Consider the following 15,839-nt stretch of genomic DNA (forward strand, 5'->3'; position numbering starts at 1 on the left):
GCTGGTGTAAAAAAATGAACCTCCCAACTACCTCTTGCCATTCCCACTGACTTCCAGTGATACTGTGCAAAAGTGTGGGTGGGAGTGCTTTTTTCACCCTAAAATGCTTAGGATGTAAAAGTATTCATACATGCACTTCTGTGAGGGGTTCTCCATCCATTCGTGTTTGTGATCAGTTAGCTTAAATGTGTTTTAGTTAGTTTTATAGCAAGAAAGGCAGTGGGTACTGACATCCCAGGTACATTATATACAGTAAAATGCAGTCTGTATTTACAAAGCTAGCACATTATATGCAATGAGATGCAGTGGGTACTGATGACAGATATTCAGGCTCTGGCACTATAACACTGGCACTGATACACACACAACATTGGTTTGTTTCCCAGCTATGCTGTCTCATGAGGGCTCCATTGTAGCTAACTAAACAGTGACAAAATAATAGAACAGAACCTTGTACTTGGTCCCCAAATACATTATATACAACAAGAGGCAGAAGGAACTTTAGCCCTCATGTATACACAAGAGCATTGACACCCCAAACTCTCCATTACCCTTCCAAAAAGCAGGTTACCTGAAGGTTGGAGGCTTCAACATTGTATAGATCAAGAGGAAATCAGAATCCTTTGCATTGCTAAAACTGTTCCCAATACAACAATTGGATGGATATGTGTTAATTTGCATTTCATCTTATCAAGATTGGACTATGTATTACAGATTGTATTTTTTATAATAATTGATGGCAAGTATGTGCTATAGTAACACAATGAATTGATTTTCACTTGTTTTGTGTTTGATTTGCATTTACATTCTAAAGAGCATCATGGGAGTTAAACCTTGTCTTGGCAAAAGGTTGCCTAATATGGTCTGAAATGTTGCTGTAATGCCCTAAAGTGTGCAATAAAGGTATTTTAAATATACAAGAAGCGCAGGGCCATTCAAAAATGATTTCCTATTGAGTTCCAGTGGCAAGTGACTGGTGCAGAACGTGCACTGCGGTGAAGATATTCAGTGAGTTGTGCTGACTGCCTTTCTTTCTAGAAAAGCAAAATGGGACAGATTTTTTCATCAGTAATGACAACCCCAGCCCTGGTCAGGATATATTTTTTCCCAGAAATTCATCCATGCAGGGAGGTGACAGCCTTTGAAATATATGACCAGTGGAAATAGCTAGGGAGACCATATTGGGTTTACCTTGACATGGAATGGAGGTTTGCCAACTTTATGATCATAACTTTGTAACTTAAAACCCTTGTTTTTGGATATGTATGCACTTGCATTGTGTAGCTATTTTGGCTGGATTCCATTGTACCTGTCTATTTTGCTTAGCCTTGAAATACTCCCACCCCCCTCTGTGTGTTACTGAAAGCACAGGATCATGAACAATGAACTGGGCTGCCACCACACCTTTATTAAAAATTGTGTAATATAGGGGTGGATTTTCATTAAGAATTGGGGAAGCTAAGCCTCCCCAAACCTGGCTGGCAAAAGTAAAAACAAATAAAATAAAAGCACCCTGTAGCTCTTGAGGGAAGGCCAGGAGTGGAAGGTATACTGCAGGCAAATGGCCACTCTTTTTGCTGCAGGGCTGGATGGACAGTCTGTCTGGTGGGACACCACTGGGGGTGGTGGGGAGGGGGACCATGGGCCAACTCCTATGATGTTAGATGCAACACTATGTACAACACCAGGCAGCTTTTACCTGGACATCCTGGTCAAAACTAGACAGTTGCCAACCCCAAGCCAATGGGCTCCAGTGCTGGTATCACTTTCCCTCAGGCGTGACATGATCTACAGTAAGAGCCCACCCTGTGAGGCGAAAAATTCTACCCATTCATGCGCAAATGCATCAAATGACCGAACACTTACTGCTCATGCGCACCTGGAATTCACTGCAGGAATTCGGCAGGGTTCAGAAAAATCTGGAGAATGCTGCTGGGGGACGGGAGAATGGGGTAGAGCTACCAAAATCTGGTAACTCCCGAACAAATGGGGGGGGGGGGGAGGTTGACAGCTCTGCATGAACTGAACAATTTAGACTTCCATTACTACCTAGTATTTTCTGGAAATAAGTATTTTTCTTACAGGAAAAGTTAATAATTTGTACCATAAAACACACCTTTAACCATAGCTAAGGTTGCATTCACCCTGTGACCCATCAGTGGCTAATCCCAAGTGTGGCTCCTTCAGCCTCCCCAAACAAAAATATCACCCTCTCACTATGAGTATAAAAATCACTTGGCACCACCCACTGATTAACCCTTCCTTGTCCTTTAACTAATCTACACACCCTACACCTAAGGGGGCATTTACTAACCTGTGACTTTTTCAGGTCGGGTTCAGGTGTTTGACACTGAAAAAGTCGTGGGAAAAAACGTTGTGACTTTTTCGATTTATTATGCGTTTTCTCTGTGACTATTACGAATCCGAAGACTCTCCACCTACAACCTGTCGAGGTCTTGTGGAAGCCAATGGCAGATGTCCCTTCCCTGGAATAAGTTTTTCAGATTTTTGACGCTGGTTTTAGTGCAACAATTCGAAAAAGCCTCAGTTATCAAGTTGAAAAAGCTGCACTTTTAGTGACTTTTCCGCACATGCTTTTTGACCGGATTTTTTTGATAAATGTCTAACATTCATGGAAACAAATTTATTCGTGTTTTCAAAGAAATAAAATGCAATAAATTTGAGTTTTAGAAAGTCTGTGGCACAGTATTTTTATGCCGGAGGGCTTGTGTTACTGACTGCTGAATCATCCTTGTCTGTGCTATTGTCCTCTTTATTCTTCCTTTTCAGTAACTGCGTATCCCTTTCATTTCCATGTGCCTTAATGATTATTTTTTCCATTAATCTTCATCATGAGAGAAAAAGAAAGTGTGTGGATATGACTAAATATAAGAAGACACTTACTTTTATGTTATTTAGATTACATTGAATATGTTTGTAGTTGCTGTGGCACTAAAATCGCTGCTTATTTATATTTAAACACCAGCACATAAACATTTGAGTACAAGTGTATTTATTCTTCTTTAAACACAGTTTTTACAGTGGTGCAACCGTATGCTGTTATTTCTGAATTCTGTCAGCATAATCTAAGGAGGTTTTGAATTGCATGAGTAACAGATGGATGGCAAAAAGCTCTTGGTTGCAAAGAACAGGGGCAATTCGGTACCCCTAGCCCTGAGGCAGGCCCTCTGATGTGGCCCCACTCCCTGCTGCTGCCTATAGACGCTTCGTTGTGGGTCGAGGGGGGGGGACACATCACTAGCGCAGAGAGTGCAATTGTGTTATCTGCACTAAAAGAACCAAAATTCTGATTGAAGAAATCCTACATAGTGGTTCCCAGCTAACAAAACAGTCACAGCAAAGGTCTTCCTCACAAGAACCAAACATGGATTAGCTTCCATCTTCCTTTTGAGCTCATGGAATAACAAAAACCATAGATTTTTGTGATTAAAACAATATGCAAGAAGTATGTTCAGCACTAGCCCTATCCATTGAACTCATGTTAAACAAGGGTTTATACTGCCCCTTTAAAGGGGCACTTGGCTTCTTGGTAACTTGTAAGGTCTTATCCAGTGTGAGTGTGCTATAACTCTGTTTGCTGATACCCTACAATAATGGATGGTTTAACAAGCCTTCCAGTGTTTGAGAAAATTATCCAGTCAAGAACACAGAGGAGCATAGGGTTGCCAAATGACCGGTATTACACTGGCCTAGCCTATAAACTACCAAACAGGGTCACATGATTCAATTAATGGACACATTTCTGTCTTTTACTCCCACACTTCTTCCTACTCTTACATTTCTTCTAAATTACAGTTAAAGCTGCACTATTTCTTGTCATGTGAGGGAGCACACAGTCAATCACAAAATGGTGGCTCAAGGGAAATTATGTAAAAGGGAAATATTTACTGATGTAGGGAATTGGTAAATTATGCCTTTTTCCACTCTGTGGTCCCCTAGTTATTTGTACAGCTATGAAGGGTCCTTAATGTAATGGGAAGTAAGTCCCTGTTCCTGGGTCATAGTGTGACCTTTTGTAGTTCCACAGTATAAGGTGGCACTGTGGTATAAAAGGCTGAGCAGCCATGGGGCTGGAGGCCATTTTGTGAAGCTCTCTGCCTGAGCAAGCAGGCAGAGAGATACTGTGGAAATCTGGGAATAGGTAGGCCCAAACAGAATAGGCAGCCCCTGTTATAGGTCACACTAGGGGACTGATTCACTAAAGTGCGATAACGCTTATCGCATGCTTTTTTGCGTTAAAAAGCATGCGATAAATAAGTACCGATTCATCAAAGTCATTTCGCATGCGTTAAAATGCATAACGCATGCACAAAAAAAGCACACTATCGCATGCGTTATTTACCTTGCATTGCGTTAATTCTCGCATAGATATAATACTAACGCATGATTCACAAACACATATGAAGCATTAAATGCGCTAAATATCGCATAAGTCTGTGCGAATATTAACACCTACTTGGGGCAGGCAGTACTTAAAGAAAATTGTGGTTCGTGAGCTTTTGGCAACACAATATGGACTTTGCAGTGGAATTTTTTCAAGTGTGTGTTGGCCCTAGAGTGATGCATCCTCTAGATTTCAGGGAAATGGTATTTTTCAGTAAAGTAGTTTTCCGAAAGTAATGGTTACGTGTGCACTAATTGTGCACTAATATTGCACGCGGCGAAATAACGCAAGAAAAACACTCATCGCGAGTTAAATAACGCAAAGAACATCGCGTCCAAATTATGATGCATGTCATTTTAGTGAATCGAGCGTTAAGTCGCAAAAAGTAAGAAGCGATAAAATTTTTAACGCATGCTATAAATAGCGCTCGTTTTAACACACTTTAGTGAATCAACCCCTATGTGTGATAGACAGAAAGGGCTATTTAGTGAGCAGCTTCTGGCTCCGACAAGGATTTATAGAGGGATTATTATCCCGGGTATAACACTGCCCAGAGTAGGGTTAACAGTGTACAGACCTAAGGTTAGATAGTAATCACCCAGGTTCCACTGGAAGCATATACCTGAAAGCTGGGAGTTAACCCATTGTGCCCTGCGGGGAGAGAGTTATTGCCTGTTCTGTCAGATGCTACTACCTACCTATACTGTGCTGTAATTACTCCTAAGTGGCAGTGTAAATAAATAGTTCATGTTCAACGCTAAGAACCACTGGCGCCTATTTCTCGAGAGATACAATACATAACTGCCTGGCCTCCATATCAAGCGAGGGTTCACACCTGAAGGATTTAGTCTCATCCTGGGTAAAATAATGTGTGGTTTGTGGTAAACAGAAGGGCTAATTTGCCATAAGCTTACACTGATATACTGTATATTCCAGTTTGGTGAGATTCTTTAATAGGCCACTTAGTATGATATAAACTGTTGGTTAAGTATTCATTCTGGGGGTATAGTTTTCCTTTAAATTAAGAATCACTTGATCTGTTCTGCTGTTTAGTTGCTAATATAAAGCCAAGAAAACACAAACAGATCACCTATCCCACTGAATCTATGTTTGCCAATGATTACAGAATAACCCAATAATAGGTAGCAGGCACTCTGCCTGAATCCCAAAGGCCTTACATTAGTGTCTTTATTTAAAAAAAAACACAAAATCATTACAGTAGCAAATGTCAAAGAGTTGGGAATGCTGAGCATATATTGTGCTTACTTTTTAGATGACACAGTATTTTCTATATGGAGCTTTATCAGCAAAACTAGGCAATGAAATGATTGGAAACAATCCTTGATAGGGCATTCCTAGATAAGATTTAGCTGTCTGCCAATACAGCAGCAGCTCTTCTCCCTATTCCTGGTGGTTGTTGACTGCCCCCTAGTGATAATGTAGTGGTAATACAGTCAGGAAAAGAAAGGGTATGCACACTGAACCTGTAGGGGTTTTTTTTGCACTACAACTTACATTTTTTGTGTAAAAAAATGTTTTTATGATTGATTATGTTGTCCTAGGCTAATTGTAACAATCTGTATTTAATTTGTGCTTTTAGAGGTTTTTGGGGGTCTTGACACTTTCATTTATACAAGAAAACAAAAAAAAATTGCGCTTTTCGCGTTTCTATTCCCATTCAGGTATTTTTTTAAAAAAGCTGTTCTAATAAATCACTTGACATTTGCGGTTTTGGGAAAATATGTTTTTTGTGGTTTCAAAAACCTCTAAAACCACAAAAATAAGAATGTTGATAAATGGGTTTTAGGGTTTTTTTTTATTTGTAAGTCTACAAAGATTCATAGAAAAATGTAAAAACCATGAAAAAGTTGTGGTTTCCGTGTCCTTTTCATTTTAATTCAGTATTTTAATCCATTTGTGCTTTTTCAATTCTGATCTTTTAATAAATGACTAGACTTTTAAGGTTTTAGGGGAAGATGGTTTATTTGCAGTTTCAAAAAACTCTAAAACCACAAAAATGTTGATAAATGGGCCTTACTATGTTGGAATATATACAACTTTATACAATATAGTGATACCATGTGTATGTTTCATCATCAGCATTTGCACGCACAGCTTATTTTTATAGAAATGCTCCGCTTACAGATCAGCCCCTCCATGAATTGGATGATTTGCAGGATTCAGATAGGCATCTTTGTTTGAAATGCTGCCAACGAGTTCCGTTTGTATGGCTCCGGGCTATTCATTTTGTGCATTTTACTCTGTGAATTCAACAGTCAGATCTGTTTGATCATCTCATATTCCTATACTCATAATATGCTTGTTAGGTCTTTTAAATTCTTAGATTTATCATTTGCTTGTTAAATAAATGACCTATGAAAAGTGTCAAGGTAAATCGACATTTAAACCTGCAAGAACATTTGCATTATAAGGGTAAGGCCCACGGATGCAAAGGGCTTTCTCCCAGTGGCCGTGGAAAGCCATTTTGGAGCAGTTAAGTCGCCCGTGATAACAGAGATCTATCCCCAACGACTGAACCACTCCTTAGGTCCTTACCCTAAAGCAGGCAGGAGGCATTATAGCAATACAGCCTATCCAATCATGCTTACCTTCCTCAGTTTGTAGTCTGTTATAATATATATATTATATATATGTATTTATAGAATTATAAAGATAATTACTCAATAACAGCCTTTTCAATGCTGCGAAAGAAAAGTAAATTAAATGAGCATTTTTGAGATATCAAGTCACTTCAGTATATAAAAACCCTTAAAAATATCTAAAGCTGGCCATACACGCTAGGATTTGCCCTATCAATTTTCTGACCAATGTCAGATGAAAAATCGCTAGATGTTTAATTGTTTGGTGCCCACTAACCTTACGATAATTTGATGGATATGTCATTAGGGAGAGCAAAATCTGAACGTGTATGGCCAGTATGGCCAGCTTTAGGCAGAAAGGGAGAAGACTCTAGACCAGGGCTTTCCAACTGGAGGCCCGTTGGCCAGAAGTGGCCCTCGAACATTTTATATAAGAAATAATATGCCCACTGCATGTTATTAGTTGGCACTGCTCTACATCAAAGTGAGCCTATTGTTAGTGAATAATAAAACTAGTAATGCTTTGCTTTATTAATATGTATGGGGGGAATAACCAGTAATCCATAGCAACACATCAGCAGGCAACAGTTGCTAGTCTACTGCTTAAAAGCAAACATCAAATTGGATTACTGGACCTGAGGAAAGTATTACACCTGCTTCACCTTGTACAGTACATTCATTTACTGGGCATTGGTAACCCAGTCAATGCCCATTGGTATGGGACCTGTAATCCAGAAAGCTCAGGACCTAGGACTTTCCGGATAAGGGATCTTTCTGTAATTTGGCTCTTTGTGCCTTAGGTCTACTAAAAATAATTTTAACATTATTTAAACCCAATAGGGCTGTTTAAAAAAAAGTGTATTTTGGGGTTTTAAATGTGAGAAAAGGGGTAACCTGAGGAGGTTGCTGTTGATGTCAGTGCAACGCAACCTGTGGTGAGTGCCTCAGTGAAGCTATAGGCTTTATCTTACATGGCCTACCAAGAGGGACAGGTTATGGGAAAGAGATCAGATTAAGCACAGTGCACTGGAGAAGGAAATGGCAACCCTCTCCAGAACTTCTAGCAACAAAATCCTATATTGACAAGAGCAACTAGAGGAATAGGGAAATACAGGCGTAAAGGACAAACTGTTATCCATAAGTCAAAAACTTAACAAGCCTTTTTACTTGTATGCACCTCTGCTATGGGTGCTTAATAAAACTAGGAAACCTGGGTACAAGAAAAGACATAAAGTGCTCAAAAGGTTTATTTTCCACACAACATGTTTCGAGCCTATGGGGCTCTTTGTCAAGAGTACAAAACATGAGTGTTACAAGGTATTTAAGGAGTGTTACAGGAAGTGATGTACACAAGTAAATATCCACCTACCCAAATGCCTGCTTTATAGCCTTTACTTGTACCCAGTTTCCTAGAGGAGTAGGGAAATGGCTCTGTTAGATACAGTAAGTCCCTTGGTCATTAAGTGCCCAGAGTATAACTGTCGAAGATCAGAGGGTACGTACTGTACATATAATGTTAGCTGGATTAACGTCAAGAAGTTTTTCAGTATCTAATGTGACTGAAAATGAAAGAAAAGTCAGATGTTGAAAAGAAATATGCATTCCTGTAACTTGGAATGTAAGAAACCTGAGTTAAAAGTTCTTCTGAAACAGACTGATGTAGGCACCTTACATGTGAGAGTAACCAGATCTACTACTGTGAACTAGAATCCTGCGAAGAAATGGCACTGCTCACATAGTCCATATACAGGTGCCAAAACGATTGCTAAACCAACAAATTAAAAAGAATTAAGCCACCCAGGCACTTTTAGTTGCTTAGACCAGAGCACAGTTCACCCTGCCGTGTACCCAACAACATTAGACACAATGCCAAATATATTTGTTCCCCTGAATGGCTCTACAAGTGCAGAGTTGCACAGCAGGGTTGGCAGCTGCTTTATTTGGGCATGGCACTTCTAGTTCCAAATTCTATGTACCGCAGCACCCAGGTGTGGTGGGTTGGCAGGGGTAGGCCAAGCTGACCGGGCACCCTAGGCAACCCGGTCGTCCACTTCGCCCCTGCACCCTGGCGCACTTCTGTTAAGCTCCCGCAGAGGAGGGCGGAAGTCATTGCCCCCAGCGTGTAATGACAACCAGCGGGGGCAATGACAAGGGAGTGCAGACTAGGGGTAGGCAGGAGAGGTTCCTGCCTGGCGCCGCCCAATCGTTGTGCCCTAGGAAGGTGCCCCTTCTGCCTACACCTAGTTCCGGCCCTGGGGGGTTGGGATTGCTCTCAAGAGGGACTGTGTTTCTGGGCTCCCAAAATACATTTTGGGTGGGAGGTTGGCTTTTCATGTGCACTGGGCCACTGTCCTTTATCCTGGGTGCACTTGCTAATCACCAATCACAGCTATTAAAAATGGGCCCTAAAGTAAATGAGATACACAATGTGGCTGCCAACTCCACTGTGCAAGTCTGTACTTGGGAAGCCTATAATCTGTACAAACAGATACATATGGCAATGTGAGAAACTGTATCCTGGACTTGTCAAAATGCCTGACATGACTTAGTTCCCCCTTTAAGAATTACAGATTGATCTCAGTCTGGATTTACAGTAAATCATTCAACATTACAATAATACAAAGTTCTGACGAGGCTAAACTGGGCTCAGTTTATGAGGGTCTGCAGCATCTTGTGAACACAACCTCCAAAAAGTGGTGAGTCATTGTGCTAGACGCACAACTAGATGCAAAATCTAGATTGCACCCACCAAATTGCAGCCCACTAACGTGCCTGTATGTATTGCTATACACCAGTTTGCCAGTTGGACCTGCTTTGGTACATAAGGTGCAAAGCACAAGGTTCAGCTTGTGTTTTCTGTCCCTGGAAAACCTTGCACTTTTTGCATGTTGTTGTTGTATTCCCAGTTGCGTTAATTTGATTGCACACAAACGGCATTCATAATGCTGCATGTTCCAGTATGCCCACCTCAATACCATTGAAACTTGCCGTTCTGTCACATGACTGACTTTCAGGATTTTCGCGGGACTGTCCCTCTTTTGACAGATCAGCCTGCAGTCCTGGATTCTTACTGAAAAGTCCCTCATTTCCCTTTGATCTCCTGCACTGAAGCTGAAAAAGATACAAATTTAATTAAAAGTAGCTTTTGGCAGAGAGCCCAGAAACCTAAACGAGCTTCACCTGCACTTAGATACATTGGGCCTGATTCACTAAAGGGCGATAAAACGTGAGCTATTTATAGCGTGCGCTAAAAATTTTATCGCGTCTTAATTTTCGCACGATTCACTATAAGCATACTTGCGCTTTATTACGCGCGATATTGCATGCGTTATTTAACTCACAAAGACTATTTCAATGCGGTATTTGCCGGTACATGCGCTAAATTACGCACGCGAATAGTCACCGCATATAAATGGTGTATATAAATATTAGCCACATATAAATGGTAGCATATAAATGGTATCATATAAATAGTAGATGCTTATAAATAGTAGCCACTAGTGATGAGCAAATGTGTTCTGGTTTCTTTAGTGAAAAATTAGCAAATCTTTCGAAAGATCCACGAAACGGCAAAAATGTTGTGCGGGCAAAAAAATTGTTGCTGTGACTATTATTATTTGACGCTTGTATCAATTTTTGGATGTGCGGTGAATTTTTGCGTGGCGAATTTTTTCATGCGTTTTGCCATTGGCGGATTGTTTTGCGAAACGCATGAAAAAATCCGCCACGAAAAAATTCAACGCACGTCCAAAAATTCGCTGCGAATCCATGCCTGGCGAAACATTTCATCACTTGTAGCCAAATATAAATAGTCGCGCAAATGAACGCACGCCATGTTAGCCATACACGCCAATACTTGCAGAAAATTACTGTATTAAAAATTACCATTTTGCTGCAAACTGGCGGCTGCGTCACTCTAGGGGAAACACAGACTTGAATAAATAACACTGTAAGTCCATATTTTATTGCAAAAAATCATTTACTGTACTTTTGTATAATTTTTAGCCTGCCTGTAGTAGGTGTTAATTTTCGCATAGCCGAATGCAATATTTAGCGCGCAAAAGTTATAGTGAATCATGCGATCGTATTCTTTTCAGCGCGGAAATTAACGCATGCGGTAAAACTAGCGAGAGAAATAACCCATGCGAAAATGGCGATTTATCGCACGCGATAATACTATGGTGAATCGCGCGCAAATTATTGCGTCTTTTTTACCGCAAAAAAGCGTGCGATAATTTTTATCGCACTTTAGTGAATCAGGCCCTTTGTTTTTCACATTTAAATAAACAATTGGGCTTTTGGCAGAGAGCCCAGAAAGTTAACAAGCCACACCTGCACTGAGATACAATTGTAACTAATAAGCTAAACAGGTCTCTTGGGGGAACTGTGACTTGCAGCTTAAAGGGCAATTTCACCATTTTTAACAAAACTGTAATAACATTTTGTCAAATGGAAGTGGCATTCAGGGGGTGTGATCACAAAAATGGGTGGGAGGTATGAAACCCCCATAAAAATCCATGAACAGCCTCTTTAAAATCTTTAAATAGCTGCCACTCCTGTTGTTAAATGGTTAATAGTAAGGCTACAGCATCTCTTTAATCACTTGAGATTTCTTCTCTTCCTTTAACCCACTTAACCCCGTCCCTTAGGTATTTACTTTGGCTCTTGGCTTATTGAGTATACTCAGATCTTCTAACCTCCTGTCCTGAGCTCAGCTTCTCAGTTATAGTGCTCAGTCCAAGCAGGACTTTTTATCAAAGTATGTTCTGCCTGTGTAAGCCTGCATACATGTTTGCAGATGTAAATGTCACTGATGATGTGTCAGAAGGAAAATGGCTGAATGGGTGAAAGCTGCTATTTGTTATAGGAAAATGTATTGGTGCTGGCAAACGGAGGGGATATATTTGCTGTACCAATGTCATAGTTTGGGTGGGGGAGATGTGCCCAACTGATATACATGGTAGGAAAATGTAGGGTTTGTGTTAACAGAACAGACTGACGGCAGTTCCCAGGTCTCTTTGTGAGAGCGTTGGTGCTTGCTACAAGCTGCAGAAAAGCATGAATGAATGCAAGTACCTTTCTGAATAGCATCAAGGCACACTTACAGGCCCATTATCTAATTTCTGATTTAGGTGGTTTTAGAGTTCTTTGAAAGCACAAATCAACTCATTTCCACTAAAACCATGAATATCTAGTCATTTATTAAAAAACTGGAATTGAAAAAGCATGAACGAATTTAAATGCAGAACAATAATGAAAAGAAAACAAAAACCATGAATTTTTCTGGTTTTTACAGTTTTCCATGAATCTTCGTTGACTTACAAACCAACAAAACCCCCTGAAAACCACAAAGTAAATAAAGAAATAAAGATTGTTACAATATGCTTAGGACAACTCACTTTGACTTCTTCATGACCTCAACAGCTTTTAGATGGCAACATTAGTGGTTTTCCTGGTTTTGAACGCTTAATAAATAATTAAAAATGTATGGGTTTTTTTTACATGAAAAAAACATGTTTTAGGGCAAACCCCACCCCACAAATCATTAAAAAATATGAGTTAGTTAATGCCGCCCCCCCCTCAGTTTTGCTCTATTTTAATGTTTAACAATTGAATCAGTTTCAAATTTTTCCCCTAGATGGCGCTCCTGTATCAACGTTATTGGGACTCAATCTATTCTTCAGTTTAAAATGGCATTTAAAAAGGAAAAATTAAGAATTTTCTGTAGAACAGAAGTAAAGCTGCCCACCCCTTTAATGAGTTGGTAGAAAGGAAGCCCAGAGAGTTTCTCCAATAAAGTACTGATCTGCCTGAGCCTTTGAAGTGCTGATACTCAAATCATTTTAAAGGTACTATTGACTTATTGAGAGACCTTCTTCTGGAACAAAATTCTTTAATAGTAATCGTTACAGTTATGAAGAGCTAATATGGGGCAATATCCAATCAACTGTAAAGTCACACGCCTTTCTTAAAGTTATTTAATGTATCTTCTTGTATATTTTCTTAAGGAAGTATATTCCAAAACTTTATTACTGTAACTGCAACAAAATGTAGTTTATATCCACTACTATTTTACTACTAACACCATCATCTCCCCTTTATACACATCTATGCCTTGGGCTTTATTAAACATTCCGCTTACTTGATCTTTCTGCACTGTAATATGCCTATAAGCATGTGTGTAATCCATAAAAAAATATTAAAAAAAAATGTACCTGATTGGGATTTTGAATTTTGTGTACACAATTAGCTCTTTTCTCTTTGTCCTGCCCAGCTGGGAATGATGGGAGCTACAACAAGGAGTTTAGTGATGAGCATAACTTCCCCTTTGTTGCTATAGTTTATACAGGAGCAGTGGCCAGCTCATGTTGTAGCTCCCATCATTCCCAGCTACAGTCAGGTGATCCCAGTGGAGCCAATAAAAGGGCAACCATTTGGGAGCTTTAACCTTTAACCTTCCGTCCCACCTGAAAATGGGCACTCTCCATTAATGGCCCCCACAATCTTGGGCCTTTCCATGAGAAATATGATCACTGGGAGATATGGTATAGATATGTGTATGGAGATGGCTTAGAAGTTTCCCAATTGCCCACGTGGTCTGGTAACATCAATGATGGCCAGTAGAAACATTTTTCATCCAATGTGACCAACTTTTGGCTAAACTGTCTGGCATTTGTTGCCCACCAAAATGATTGATTTAGCAGACAGCTCCAAATGGAAACCCATTATATCTAATGACTAGTAGTGATGAATGAATCTGTCCTGTTTTGCTTCTCCATAAAATTTGTGAAATGGTGAAAAATTCCGTGAAACGCATTTGTTGCGTGAATTTTTTTGTCGCCCGTGTCTTATCTGTCTTTTTTGTCGCCTGCGCTTTTTTAAGCGACCGCGCCTTTTTTGACGTGACCTCGCCATATTTGACATGCAACAAAAAAAATTTCCACGCAACAAATTTTTCCATGCCGAATTTTTGCAGAAGTTTTGCGAAACAATTCGCAAATGGCGAAATGCGGAAATTGGCTGCGAATCCATCGCTAATGACTGCTAGTGATGAGCAAATCTGTCCAGTTTCGCCTCGCCATAAAATTCGCGAAACAGCAAGAAAATTTGCAAAATGGCATTTGTTGTGCGATTTTTTTGTTGCCCTCTGGGTTTTTGCCTCCCGCATCTATTATTGTTGCCCACGGCTATTTTTTTTGTTGCCCGCGTCTATTTTTTTGTCGCCGCGCCTTTTTTTTTTGACGCACCCACAGCCAATTTGATGCAACCACGCCTGATTTGATGCACGACAAGTAAAATTCCGCACGCCAAATTTTTCCGCACAAATTTTCACAGAAGTTTTTCTAAACAATTCGCCAATGGCAAAATGCGGAAATTCGCTACAAATCACTACTAATGACCTGATTCTGTGTGTATAGGGTTCAGACATCCACTTCTTCCCCACAGGATACCACTTATTGGTCTATTGGCATAAGATCAATGTAAATTAGCCATTCATGTGTATGACCAAAATATGACCAAACATTCTTCACACATGTGTAGGTAACATAGATCACTGTGTAAACCAGAAGCTTGTCTCTCTAGGGGGGTCTGGAGTACTGGCTGGGGAGGGGGGTGCACAGCCTGAAGGCCAGTGTGTGAAGACTTTGTATTTGTTCTTCTGGATTCAACTAAAATCCGAATGTCAAGACTGTTTAGGGTGACATTTAGGATGCCCTAGATATTGTTGGAACTATGGCTGAATATTGATACATCAATATCTTTATATATCTGTATTCTTGTTATAAGATATGGGGGGGCCCTGACCAAAGAATGGGTGTTTGAACTAAAAAAGTCTGACAACCACTGGTGTATGCTGTCCACAATTCTATAGAGAGATATAGACAGCAATGCATAAGTATATATATATATATAGAGAGAGAGAGAGAGAGAGATTAAAGGTTAGCATTTTAATGATATCCCAATAACATATCCATGCTGTCACTGGCATTGTCCTCACACAAACCAAAATCTCCTTCATTAAAACAAGTCGGACCGCAAACTGTTTATGCAGCCTGAGAAATCAACAAGCAGCAAAACAAACCATTTGCAATAATTGAGACAGATTGTCAGGATTACTGTGATTTGTATTAAATTAGCAATTTATTGGTAGGTGGCTCGCTGCAGGAAAGGTATCAAAATGTTGTTTCTGAGTTATACAAAAGAACAAGCAGTGCTAAAGCCTTGATGGGATGGTAAACTCTGTCTGTGTTGGATTTATGGTCAGTGTATTTTTGTATAAACGCTCACTGAATTGTATTTGCAAATGTTATTCTATTCACTAAAGGTGCCCATACACCTTCAGATCCGCTACGGGTGGGCAATATCGGGAGAATCAAGGCTAATTCAATCGTTTGGTCCTAAGGCCAAACGATCGAATTATAACAACAGGTATAGGCAAAGTCGGTCCGGGGACAGCATCAACGAGCCAATGCGGTCCGTGATCCGACTAGATTTTTTAACCTGCCCGATCGATATCTGGACGATTTCAGGCCAGATATCGGTCGGCCATGCCCGTTGGTAGTGCCCATACAGGGGCCGATTAGCTGCCAAATCGGTCTAAGGGACCCGTGTATGGGGACCTTAAGTCTTAGTCATTGGCATGTTTGGGTTTATTTAAATCAATGGGAGCAGCAGCCAAATCAGTTTGTATGACTATTAAACCGCTTCCTTAGGTATTCTGGTTACAGGGGTCAGTGACCCCCGACAATCATGGCATTTTAAATATCAAGCTGGAAGGAAGCAGAATAGAAAAGCATATAGCTAATAAACCATAAAGAAGTAGATTGTTGGCA

Source organism: Xenopus tropicalis, chromosome 3 (assembly GCF_000004195.4).
Source record: "Xenopus tropicalis strain Nigerian chromosome 3, UCB_Xtro_10.0, whole genome shotgun sequence".
Lineage (NCBI taxonomy): Eukaryota > Metazoa > Chordata > Amphibia > Anura > Pipidae > Xenopus > Xenopus tropicalis.